Raw genomic sequence first — 13,159 nt, 5'->3', positions numbered from 1 at the left:
TTCACACAGCTGTTTGACCACTTTGGACTTGAAAGTTGCCCCTTGGTTGCTGTGAAGACGCTCTGGGCAACCAAAGGTTTAGAAGAGGTGTTTCCATAGCACTCGAGCTGTGGAGTCTGCCATCTGGTGCTTTGTGGGCACTGCCCATGCGTACCTGGATTACGCATCAACCATCACCAGTAAGTAGGGACATGCATTTGCTGGGCTACCCAGGGAGAGGTAATCAATGACCATCATTTCCATTGGGGCACTAGTTGACACTGGAAGCATTGGTGCATGGGTAGAGGGCCCAGGTTTACCCAACACACTGTCGTGACGTGACTTTCATTAATATGATGACTGTTATTTATCGAATCAACTAACTATGTTTAATTGTCACTCGATGAAATTAATCATGTAGGAATTAACTCATTAGGATTTTGGGGCACCATGGAAGAAGTTGTTTAACGAGTTACCATCTCCCGAATTAAACTCTTAGAAGATATATATACGTTATATATCGATAACAGTCACTTATCAAATCATTACCTAATCAGTCTCATTCTGAACATTGCATAATCCTTGATAGAACCTTATTGATGAATCAGCAATACACAAATTGGCTTAATTATTTATTTACAAACTAACTAAATAATAACACAGAATACATAAACACACACACACGGTATAGGTTATTGATTACTAACGTAATACAATGAAAACAGGTCCCTAGTGGACTAACAACAGCATGACTGCTGGGTTAGGGGAAGGAGGGGTCAATAGAAAGAGAGTGAAAGGGAGAGACAAAGAGATTCAATTTATCGTTGTTACATTTGGAAACCACCGCTCATTCGGATAAGAAATGCAATGCATATTTACGCGTAGCTGTCCTTGATCGTCGTCTCTCTGTTGAATCAGTTTCTCAAAAAGGGTTTGAGTGTCCTATCCCACTTCGGTGAGACTCGGCTTGTCTTCGAATGGAGTGTTCGTTAGAATAGATACTTCAGATGTATCAACGGTTGTCTGAGAAGGGATTGTCCTTCCCAACTCTTGTCTTTAGTGAAAGTTCTAGACTACTTTACATGCCAGCTGCAGACTGGTAATGCCACAGTCTAGTGAGTTTATTCTTCTTGTGTAGAGATTGAGAGTTTCAGAGTTTCTCACCATTTCAAACATGAAACATTAGTGTCAACCATTTGTAATGTTCAGCTCCCGCTGCATGTCGGCTGGTCTTTCTGGTCTAACCATTTAAGCCGTGTAGCCACAGCTCCACGCTTTCTGGTCTAAAGGTTGATTCGTTTTTCAAGGCTTTTTATGCCCTCTGTGTGAAATGGGCGTTCCATCGGGATGACACAATCTCTGATGTCACTCGGGGTGTGGCTAGTCACTGTGCATAGTTTATATGAAAAACTAATATCTCATTAGAAGACTAAAATCACATTCCTATCTTCACCAAAATACTCTCATACTTAATCATATATTGTATACAACATTTAGATGTAAACTTGATAGATGGAATATGTACAATATCTGAGTTAGTTATTTCTTGATACCATCCTTAATGACATCACAAAATAATAAACAATATGACATGATTATTCTTTAGATCCCCACTGACCATTCCAAACATTTGGAGGTCAGGAATAATGTTCCAATGTTCACTGTTGTTGGTGTAAGAGATTTTAGGTGGCAAAGAGTCTCTGGAACAAAGAAAACCTCAGTCTTCCCATACTAGAGACCAAAAGGAGTCCTTTTCTGCAAACTATTTAAGTCATAAAACCGGCCCAACTCCCACTTCTGGGGGGGGGGGGGGGGGTCTGGACATCTGTCAGCCATTTGCCAGGCTGATCTGGCACCTTTGATCATCACCAAGGAGAGAATCATGACAACACATTTTTGACATTGAGCAGTCCACATTGGAATATCTGCTCTAATTGTTGGTCAAAAGAAACCTCACTGTAGTGCAGATAGGGTCTTCTCTGCCCCCATGTGTTTAATTGCTTTGTGGTAGTGTTTCCATACCTCTTGACATTTCCCTTCAGGGACAACAATCTGGATGGGATGCAGCCCTTTCTGTTCATTTGGCACCTGCCTGACTATCACACCATCTTGTTTTTTGAGCTGGTTCCACTCATGCAGTAAGGTTTTGATGGGCTGGGGCGCTGCTTGCCGTGCTGGGCTGTCCAAGGGCTGACCCTGGTCTAACACTGCTCCCACTGTTCGAAGGGTCTCATCGGCCTGTTGCCAAATACTCCAGGGCCATGTGTTTAGGGGGTCACTTTGGAAGCCTAGAGAGGACATTGCGTTGATGTTGCGGGCTCCTGAATGGTACTTGATGTCGAACTAGTAGTTTGCCAACTGTGGGGCCCAGCACTACTTGACTCCCCCGAGGTTCGCTGTATGAAGACGGACAAGCGGGTTATTGTCAGTGTACACAGTAAAATTGGAGCCTCATGCAGTAAAAGTCGGAAGTTTACATAAACCTTAGCCAAATACATTTAAACTCAGTTTTTCACAATTCCTGACATTTAATTCTAGTAAAGATTCCCTGTCTTAGGTCAGTTAGGATCACCACTTTATTTTAAGAATGTGAAATGTCAGAAAAGTAGTAGAGAGAATGATTTATTTCAGCTTTTATTTATTTCATCACATTCCCAGTGGGTCAGCAGTTTACATACAAGAAATTAGTATTTGGTAGCATTGCCTTTAAATTGTTTAACTTGGGTCAAACGTTTCGGGTAGCCTTCCACAAGCTTCCCACAATACGTTGGGTGAATTTTGGCCCATTCCTCCTAACAGAACTAGTGTAACTGAGTCAGGTTTGTAGGCCTCCTTGCTCGCACAAGCTTTTTCAGTTCTGCCCACACATTTTCTATAGGATTGAGGTCAGGGCTTTGTGATGGCCACTCCAATACCTTGACTTTGTTGTCCTTAAGCCATTTTGCCACAACTTTGGAAGTATGCTTGGGGTCATTGTCCATTTGGAAGACCCATTTGCGACCAAGCTTTAACTTCCTGACTGATGTCTTGAGATATTGCTTCAATATATCCACATAATTTTCTTTCCTCATGATACCATCTATTTTGTGAAGTGCACCAGTCCCTCCTGCAGCAAAGCACCCCCACAGCATGATGCTGCCACCCCCGTGCTTCACAGTTGGGATGGTGTTCTTCGGCTTGCAAGGCACCCCCTTTTTCCTCCAAACATAACGATGGTCATTATGGCCAAACAGTTATATTTTTGTTTCATCAGACCAGAGGACATTTCTCCAAAAGTACGATCTTTGTCCTCATGTGCAGTTGCAAACCATAGTCTGGCTTTTTTATGGCGGTTTTGGAGCAGTGGCTTCTTCCTTGCTGAGCGGCCTTTCAGGTTATGTCGATATAGGACTCGTTTTACTGTGGTATAGATACTTTTGTACCTGTTTCCTCCAGCATCTTCACAAGGTACATACATATAGAAAGCTTCAGAGTCCTTTTTAGGGGACAACTTTCAGATAGATACCAAACATGAATATTATAGCATTATTCTATCACACAGTCCATTGGATACTGTAACAGAGAAATACATTTTGGCCCCTCAGGGGGAAGGGCTGACTAGTCCTTGGGAATTGTCCTTTGTGCTTTCCTTGTGTTGCTGGACCATTTGCCATGCAACTCCAGGTGACAGAGAGCACATAAATTAAGGCCGAGCCTACACTATCCCTGGTTGGCTCTGGAGGGTTTTCAGAGTGTGAATTGGATGACATCAGTCCGGGGCGGCCTGAAGCCCCAGCTTTGGATTCGGAGGGGGAGAGTGAACCGTTGGTTGTTAATGCGCCTTTGTTGGAGCTATGTTGTAGGGCGGCAGATCACCTGGGGGTGGATTGTCCGTATTTACCTCCTGTCCATGCAGCGGTGAAGCGTCACTTACCCCTGATTAAAGATTTCGCAGATGAGCTAAAGGCGACCGGGGATTCAAGTTTCAAGTTTTAATGTCACGTGCACAAGTACAGTGAAATGCCCTTCTTGTAAGCTCCAACCCCAACAATGCAGCAATCAATATCAATGTAGCACTAAAACCAACATAAGGTAGAACAAAAACACAGGAGAAAGAAAAGTAAAAAATAAGAATAACACAAGAAAGTAAGAAGCTACAGTATATACAGGGTCAGTAGGAGAAAGCCCTGCCTCCAACTGTTTGCTTAGAAATTCTAGGAACAATAAGGAGGCCTGCGTCTTGTGACCGTAGCGTATGTGTTGGTATGTACGGCAGAATCAAATTGGCGAGATAGGTAGGAGCAAGTCCATGTAATGCTTTGTAGGTTAGCAGTACAATCTTGAAAATAGCCCTAGCCTCAACAGAAAGCCAGTGTAGGGAGGCTAGCACTGTGGTAATATGATCACATTTTGGGGTTCTAATCAAGATTCTAGCAGCCGTATTTAGCACTAGCTGAAGTTCATTTAGTGCATTATCCGGGTAGTCGGAGAGTAGAGCATTGCAGTAGTTTAATATTGAAGTGACAAAAGCATGGATTAGCTTTTCTGCATCAAATTTTATCAAAAAGTTTCAGATTTTTGCAATGTTACGAAGATGAAAAAATGCTGCTCTTGAAATATTTTTGATATGTTCGTACAGAGTAACGCCGAGGTCCTTCACAGTTTGATTTGAGACGACTGCACAACCATCGAGATTCATTTTCAGATCTGACTGCAGATCTCTTTGTTTCTTGGGACCTAGAACAAGCATCTCTGTTTAAAACAACAACAAAAAATCTGCCATCCACTTCCTTATGTCTGAAACACAGGCTTCCAGGGTAGGAAACTTTGAGGTTTCACCATGTTTCATCGAAATTTACAGCTGTGTGCCGTCTGAAGAGCAGTCAAAGTTGACATTGTGTTTTCTAGAACGGAACCTTAAGGAACACTGAAACATACCATTGATTTGTCAGTGGACAAACCATCCACAGAGACGAACTGATACCTTTCCGACAGATATGATCTAAACCAGGCAAGAAGTTGTCTGTGTAGACCAATTACGGTTTCCAATCTTTCCAAAAGAATGTGGTGATCGATGGTGTCGAAAGTGGCACTAAGGTGTGGGAGCACGAGGATAGATGCAGAGCTTTGGTCTGACGCAATTAAAAGGTAATTTACCACCTTCACGAGTGCGGTCTCAGTACTATGATGGGGTCTAAAAGCAGACAATTTTCCTAAAATGTTTGAGAGGAATGGGAGATTTGATATAGGCCAATAGTTTTTTTTATTTTCTGGGTCAAGGTTTAGCTTTTCCAGGAGAGGCTGGAGGATAGGGAGCTGTTTATTATGTTCAACAAAGGAGGGCCAAGAACAAGAAGTAGCTCTTTCAGTAGTTTAGTTGGAATAGGGTCCAGTAGACAGATGGAAGGTTTACTGGCCATTACCATTTTTGTGAATGTTTTGAGAGATACAGGATTTTTAAAAACGTGAGTGTTTCCATTGATCCGAGGTCCTGGCAGTTCTATGCAGACTCAGGACAACTGAGATTTGGATAAATAGCCATATTCAAGGAGGAATCCGAGAAGTTAATTTATTTCCATGACAACATTAAAAATCTATTTTGGATTGACCAAAGTAGATATTTTTAAATACATATAACTTCAACGTTTTATATCATGAAATTTCGATTTGAAATCTTTTGGACATCAGAGCAATCTTGAGGGAATCCTATTTGAGTCAGAAAAGGATATTCATCTGATAAGTAAGCTATACAAAACCTTGCAGAGAGCCTATCCAACTGACACTCTCTTAGAACAATTTTTAACTATTGGAACCATGACTTAAAAATAACAATATTGGCACAAGATGAAGGGAATGTTGGAACATAACTATTTAAATTACAGTTAACTAAATGTATGTGTAATCCAGTATAAACTCATGTATAGAATTGATTATACAAGAGACAAAATTCACAAATTCTACAGCACAATGGCAGAGTCAGGTCTTAAGTGTAAAACTAACAATGACTCAATAATCCATGCCTTCTGGGAATGTTATAAAGTCCAAAAGTTATGGGTGGAGTTAGAAAGTTGGCTGTAAGAAGTATTACAATGTAAATGTACTTTTAATCCGTCTGTCTGTATATTTCAAGACTTTTTATGAGGGTGCAGTGAGATACCCGATGGGTTGGACGATACCTTTCTCGTCAATCATCTTGAAAAAATGTATACTTAAAAACTGGAAATCAACCAATCCTCCGTCGTTAACACAATAGAAAGTTCAAATGCTTTACTATTTAAATGTTGAAAGTGTGTGGGCGACGGAGAGAAACAAAATGGTGCAGTTTGATGCCATGTGGCCGAGAGTGATGTGGGCGCTGGAGATGGGCATGTGAGCATATGGGTCTGGGCAGGTGTGATGTAGTTGTTGTTTGTGTGATGTTGTTTTGTATTTTTTCGAAAATATATAATAATAATAATTATAATAATATGCCATTTAGCAGATGCTTTTATCCAAAGCGACTTACAGTCATGTGTGCATACATTTTTGTGTATGGGTGGTCCCGGGGATCGAACCCACTACCTTGGCGTTACAAGCGCCGTGCTCTACCATTACGTTGTAATGCAGCTTTTGCTCCCAAAATTATGCCTGTTTTTAGAGCTGTTCCCTTTCTCTCCTCCTCCATTTGCTTCCAGTTAACAACAGGGGTTGCATGGCCTGTGTCCAGTGCATGCTTTACGTACGTATATTGATAGGACTAATGATATCCACGTTTGTGACCAGCTTTATGTCTGTTTCGCTAATCCAGCTCTGGGGAGGGCGTTTTCTAAGCAGCATCTTTCTCATCTCCCTGGTGTATGACAGCAAACGACAAGGGGTTGCCTAGCGGTGTGTGTGCTCACTCCACTAGGGGTGTGGCGGCTGCTGATGGTAATTTTTCTGTAAACTATTAGATAAACAAAGTTAATTACACACATGACGAACAAGGAGTCATAATTAAACATTGGTACATTGCTGTTGCTAGGCAAGAACTTAGTGAATTCCTCTCACTGGATTTGTGTGTGTGTAAAATGGGCATTTGACCTGTCATTGGGTCAAATTCTACAGTTGTCTTATCTTATCTGTAACTGCAACCAGACTATGACCCTGTGGCTCTCTCCATAGGCATATCCCTGGAACGAGCCAGGGTTGAACAATGTTCAGGCTAAGCCTTTGTTTCTCCTTGGTTATCTTCTTGATTGATTACAGCATGATGGGGTTGGGTTTGTGTATGTTTGAAAGATTAAGTATTTACCTGTCATGTCCAACAATCAATCTTCAGGGAGAGCCGGGCTGGGCGGAGCGGTAGAGAGCGGGAAACTGAAGATAATGGTGGGGAACCCCAGAGGGAGGGGCTCTAAACTAGGATGTGTGTGAATATGACTATATAAACGGAGAGCGGAGAAAGAGAGGGGAGCTACTCTGCAGACCAGCTCGGCTTTGTTGAATTGTAATAAAGTCATTCTTGATTCTACAAAAACTCTGGAAGAACTTTAATTTTTAATAAAGTATAGTGATTATTTTTCACAACACTGCTTGGGCATTGTTCAGGATCATGACGATTGGTGAATCTGTGTTTCAGCGAGTTGGGGTTCCCAGCATGCAGTACCTTTGTGAGGTTTTATCGCTTGGATGTAACCGCTCCCAGTGTGGCTCATAGTGTTCTTATGGCTGGGTCTGGGTGTTAGGCAGCGCGCAGGTTGCACATTTATCCGGGTTACCACAGTTTCCCTGTTTTCATTCGTCAATGAGGCGACGCACGAATGCGCATTATCAAGTCACAGCTGATGCCCTGTTGTTTTGGACTTGTGGTTCCTTGTGTCAGTTCTGGCATCCCAGACTTCTTGGGTCTCTGTGTGAGCCTTTATGGAACCGGTAAGGTCTATGGACTTGGGCCACCTTGGTCGATGTTAAGCAGAATTTTGTCTGGGTTACCAGTTTCCCTGTGGGTTTGAGCCTTGGGCTGCCATGGCAGCGGCCGAGTACACCGTTTCCAGGTCACTGCAGGTCTTCTGTGGGTTTGAGCCTCAGGCTGCCGTGGTTCATCGGCTCTAGCCGATGCTATGTAGCGCGCGTGCGCTTTACCAAGTCACGACAGGTGTTCTGCTGTTTTGGACTTGTACGAGTTCTGACATTTCAGACTTGCAATGCAAGGTAAGTATTGTTATTGGAACCATGGGGTTTATGGACTTGGGCTGCAGTGGCAGCGTGTCAGTGCACATAGCCAAGTTGCAGCACGTTCTGGTTCTGTATATGGGGCTCTGACAATTCAGACCTCATGAGGCTCTGACAGTTCAGGCTTCTCGGTTAAGGTGGCTTCTGTAATGTATTTTTTGAGCCGGTGGAACCTGTGTGTTGTGACGGCCCTGAATTTGTCTGAACCGTCTCAGTGCTTCTCCTGCCGATGGGGCGCTTCACCTTTAATTCCCTATTAAATAGCCAGCATCAGCTGCGCAAAAGTGGGTTGTGACAGTGGCGCTAGAGAGGAAGTGTTCAACCATCAGCTTGGAAGCTTGTTCATACCCAATTTGATTTTGTTGTATTTAAAAGTGTGCACTGTAGCCGTGTCGTAGGATCAACCAGTATTGATTCTACTTATGTCTATTGTTGGACTACCGATCTACGTTGGTCTCCGCTGTTCTCCTTGGCCTTTCTCCACTGGAGATCTGCTGGCAGATTGGATTGTCTGACTGACTGACCGACTGACAAAAACTTATTTTTCATTTGTTTTGGGGTGATTTATTCCGTGTTTGTTTATGTGTTCAGTTGTTGTAAGACTACTGAGATTTCTGATACTCTTTATTGTGTGTGGAACGGGAGTTTATTGCAATCTGATTGTATGAATGAGACCGGTTTTACGCATCACTTTATGGAAGGACAATTGCATGACTGAGGTCACATGGGTTCACTGAACTAATTTACTGGGCTGGACTCTTTTTAAGGCCCGAGACACGGAACTATTCTTGAGGAACCAGAGATCATTGTGTTGTGATATTATTATGTGTGTGATCATTTATTTTGGTAATACAACCAACACAAAAGAACACAGTTGTTTTGAAGTTATTTCCAATGTTTTAAGGGTATATGAAAAGTGTATCTCCATACTGACTTTTACATGAATCCTTTATATTGGTGTAGACTTGACAGACCAGACGGGACTCATTCCCTCATAAACAAAAAGGAGAAATCAATATTTTCTCTGGTAGGCACAACCTACCTGGCACCCCTAACAAACAACATTTTTTAAATTGTTATTTCACCTTTATTTAACCAGGTAAGCCAGTTGAGAACAAGTTCTCATTTACAACTGCGACAAGGCAGTTTAACCTCAAGTCAAAACCGTTACAGTGTTCTTGTTCTGCTGTGGGCCTCCTAGTTTGGTACCCTCTTAGCCAGCTTGGGGCGTGATTGTTTGTTCCCATAGTATGTTATATCGAGTGACCAACTGAAAGGAAATGTACAGTTATGAATATAACTACTGTTCCCTGAGGGAGGGAACGAGGTATAACATATTTCTGCCCCGCACCGTCAGGGGCTTTGGGCTCACTGAAGAGCGGTACTGAATTGAGGAAATGTCTGCGAGCCCCGGTATTATAGCCCGGAAGGTGGGGCTTCAGAGGGGGGGCTCGGAATCCATTGGCCCGTTGGGCATGATTTCAGTTTGCTTCAGGTGAATAGGATTGGTCGTTGAATCCCCATAGTATTTTATACCTCATTCCCTCCTTCAGGGAACAGTAATTATAGTCATAACTGTACGTTTATGTGAAACTCCCTTCTAACGTGTCCTGCACGGCCTGTGATCATCATAGGGTGGAACAGAATGCTAGAGCCAAATTCATAGGAAGAAAATCAATTCAACATGCCACATTGGCTTCAGAAACTGCCAGAAGCTTCTGTTTACCACAGAGAGCGTTTGATGCTATCTGTTCTCCTCTACCTTTCCTGGCTGGCAAAGTACCAGGATGTTGTCTCTGGCTTTGATTCTGAATTTGAAAACAGAATCTGAATGCATTTGAGAAGTTCAATATATTAAACTTTAAATGATAGTTTGTAAACTTGATACACAGACAATGAATGCAATATCTACCATACTGAAACTGAATATATAAATATTGAATTTGAATATTCAGAATTTTGAAACTGAATGCAATATTCAGTCAATTCAGTTTCAAATCATGAAATACAAGTCACATTTATTCATTCAATGATTCAATTTGTGCATTACAAATTCAAAAATATTACATTCAAATTCAATATCCTAATACAAATTCAAAATGATGCAATTAAAATGGAATTTCTGTTGGCACTGAAATCGTACATACATTTCCTCCACTTTTATTTAGGCCTGTTCTCCTTAGCTCTCCAGGTTCCAGTCAGTGAGAGAGTGTTCAGGTCCATCCTCTGGAAGAAGAAGGCAGTGTATGTATCCGAATCAGGTAGGTATAACAGTTTCTAGGGCCAGGATGATCCCAGTATCACGATACTTGTTAGTCTCGTGGCTAGGAAAAACGAAGCGGATTAACTTTTTTAGGTAAACAGCCCTAATGTTGGAAACAAACATTGTCATCCAGAGTCACATGTATTTATTTTCCAAGCTATAGCACACAATATTTTACATACACCAAGTTTTTAAAGGCCAAACGAGTTTGGTCTGCTTCGTGTTTTCAATTTTGCCATGGACAAAATATTGCGATACTGGTATCGTCTCTTTCCCTAACAGCTTTCCCATATTAATTCCCTTTTTCTTCTATATCTCATATCCTGCATAATCATAACTTATCCAAAGTGCACACATTACAGAAGTGAAGTTGATCCGTAGACTTAGAGGGCAAGTACTTCACTTTAGTTTGTTGTTTGTGTTGGGAGCGACAAGTGTTCAGAGACAGGCGTGGACACGGGCTCTGTGTGTCCTAGGAGCAGGCGGCCCCCGGAGAGCTCTGATCCGCTTCGTCGGATGCAGGGAGAGAGGCATGCTCACTGGCTTTGCGCTTCCGTCTTTTAGGGAGTCCCATTCATTTCCTTCACCTGTGCACAATCAGGAGTGGAAAGAGAGGCACGCAGGAATGTCGCCTCTCAATTTGAGTTCAACCGTATCTTTGGCGAATGAGCTTAATAGATAGCACGCGTGAGAATTTAGGACATGCATATGGGTAGCACTCGTGAGAATTTAGGATATGCGTTATTGGTAGCACACGTGAGATTTCACACTTCAATTATTGAACACACAGCACTCGTGAATAGGTTGGCACACAAACGTATTTCAAAACATATGGACACAGCAAAAGTGAGAGGAAAAAAGGAAGCTCTTCTTCACCAGGTGCTCTATGATTGGTACCTTAGTGGCCTTTGACCTCTAGTGGACCACAGAGACGGTCGGGGCCTGTCCTCAGTAACTTCAGGGTGAGCTGGGGGCACTCCTGGCACATCTGGTCCTGTATCTGGGGGAAGCAGAGGTCTTACCTCCAATGGTTGGGCAACTTGGTGTGCAATCCAAGGTCGGTTGAACCACTCCCATCCAGCGCAGGGCGTGGCTGTGATCTCTCGGAGTGGCTCCTCCTCAGCAAGTGTTTGCCACTGTGCAGGGCATGCTCACAGGTGATTCCGATGGATGGTCTGCTCTGTAAGTCGGGTGTCCGGGCCGTAGAGGGGCCACCACTACATGATGCCTGTGTTCCCAACGATCCGCTAACATTCCATGCAATCTTCTGCGGAAACAACGAACAAGCACACGCTCACCGGGCAGTAGGGGTGTGGCCAGTGACCTGTTGTTTCTGCATTTTTGGTCGTACCCCTGTCGTTGTCAGTTCGCCTTCCCCGCCTTCTCATATGCCTACAGGAGGACCCCATGATGATGCTGCACCCACTGGTCCACGGATCCACCTGTCTTGGGAAATTTGACTCTAAGGGTATATTCAATGGGCAACTGTGCTTGTCTACCAAACATTAGGAACTCTGGAATGTACCTGGTCCCATTGTGGGCCGTATTGTTGTAGGCTTGAGGATAGCTGGTAGCTGTTCTTCCCAATGTGCCTGCCCTTTTTCGCTAAATGTGTCTGGTTCATTCTTTCACAACCCCCGTTACCTTGTGGCCAGTATGGACTGGTTCTGGTTTTGGTACCCCCATACAATTCACACAGCTGTTTGACCACTTTGGACTTGAAAGTTGCCCCTTGGTTGCTGTGAAGACGCTCTGGGCAACCAAAGGTTTAGAAGAGGTGTTTCCATAGCACTCGAGCTGTGGAGTCTGCCATCTGGTGCTTTGTGGGCACTGCCCATGCGTACCTGGATTACGCATCAACCATCACCAGTAAGTAGGGACATGCATTTGCTGGGCTACCCAGGGAGAGGTAATCAATGACCATCATTTCCATTGGGGCACTAGTTGACACTGGAAGCATTGGTGCATGGGTAGAGGGCCCAGGTTTACCCAACACACTGTCGTGACGTGACTTTCATTAATATGATGACTGTTATTTATCGAATCAACTAACTATGTTTAATTGTCACTCGATGAAATTAATCATGTAGGAATTAACTCATTAGGATTTTGGGGCACCATGGAAGAAGTTGTTTAACGAGTTACCATCTCCCGAATTAAACTCTTAGAAGATATATATACGTTATATATCGATAACAGTCACTTATCAAATCATTACCTAATCAGTCTCATTCTGAACATTGCATAATCCTTGATAGAACCTTATTGATGAATCAGCAATACACAAATTGGCTTAATTATTTATTTACAAACTAACTAAATAATAACACAGAATACATAAACACACACACACGGTATAGGTTATTGATTACTAACGTAATACAATGAAAACAGGTCCCTAGTGGACTAACAACAGCATGACTGCTGGGTTAGGGGAAGGAGGGGTCAATAGAAAGAGAGTGAAAGGGAGAGACAAAGAGATTCAATTTATCGTTGTTACATTTGGAAACCACCGCTCATTCGGATAAGAAATGCAATGCATATTTACGCGTAGCTGTCCTTGATCGTCGTCTCTCTGTTGAATCAGTTTCTCAAAAAGGGTTTGAGTGTCCTATCCCACTTCGGTGAGACTCGGCTTGTCTTCGAATGGAGTGTTCGTTAGAATAGATACTTCAGATGTATCAACGGTTGTCTGAGAAGGGATTGTCCTTCCCAACTCTTGTCTTTAGTGAAAGTTCTAGACTA

This window comes from Coregonus lavaretus (assembly GCF_964263955.1).
Source record: "Coregonus lavaretus genome assembly, chromosome: 16".
Classification (NCBI taxonomy): domain Eukaryota; kingdom Metazoa; phylum Chordata; class Actinopteri; order Salmoniformes; family Salmonidae; genus Coregonus; species Coregonus lavaretus.
This window is presented reverse-complemented; position numbering follows the sequence as displayed.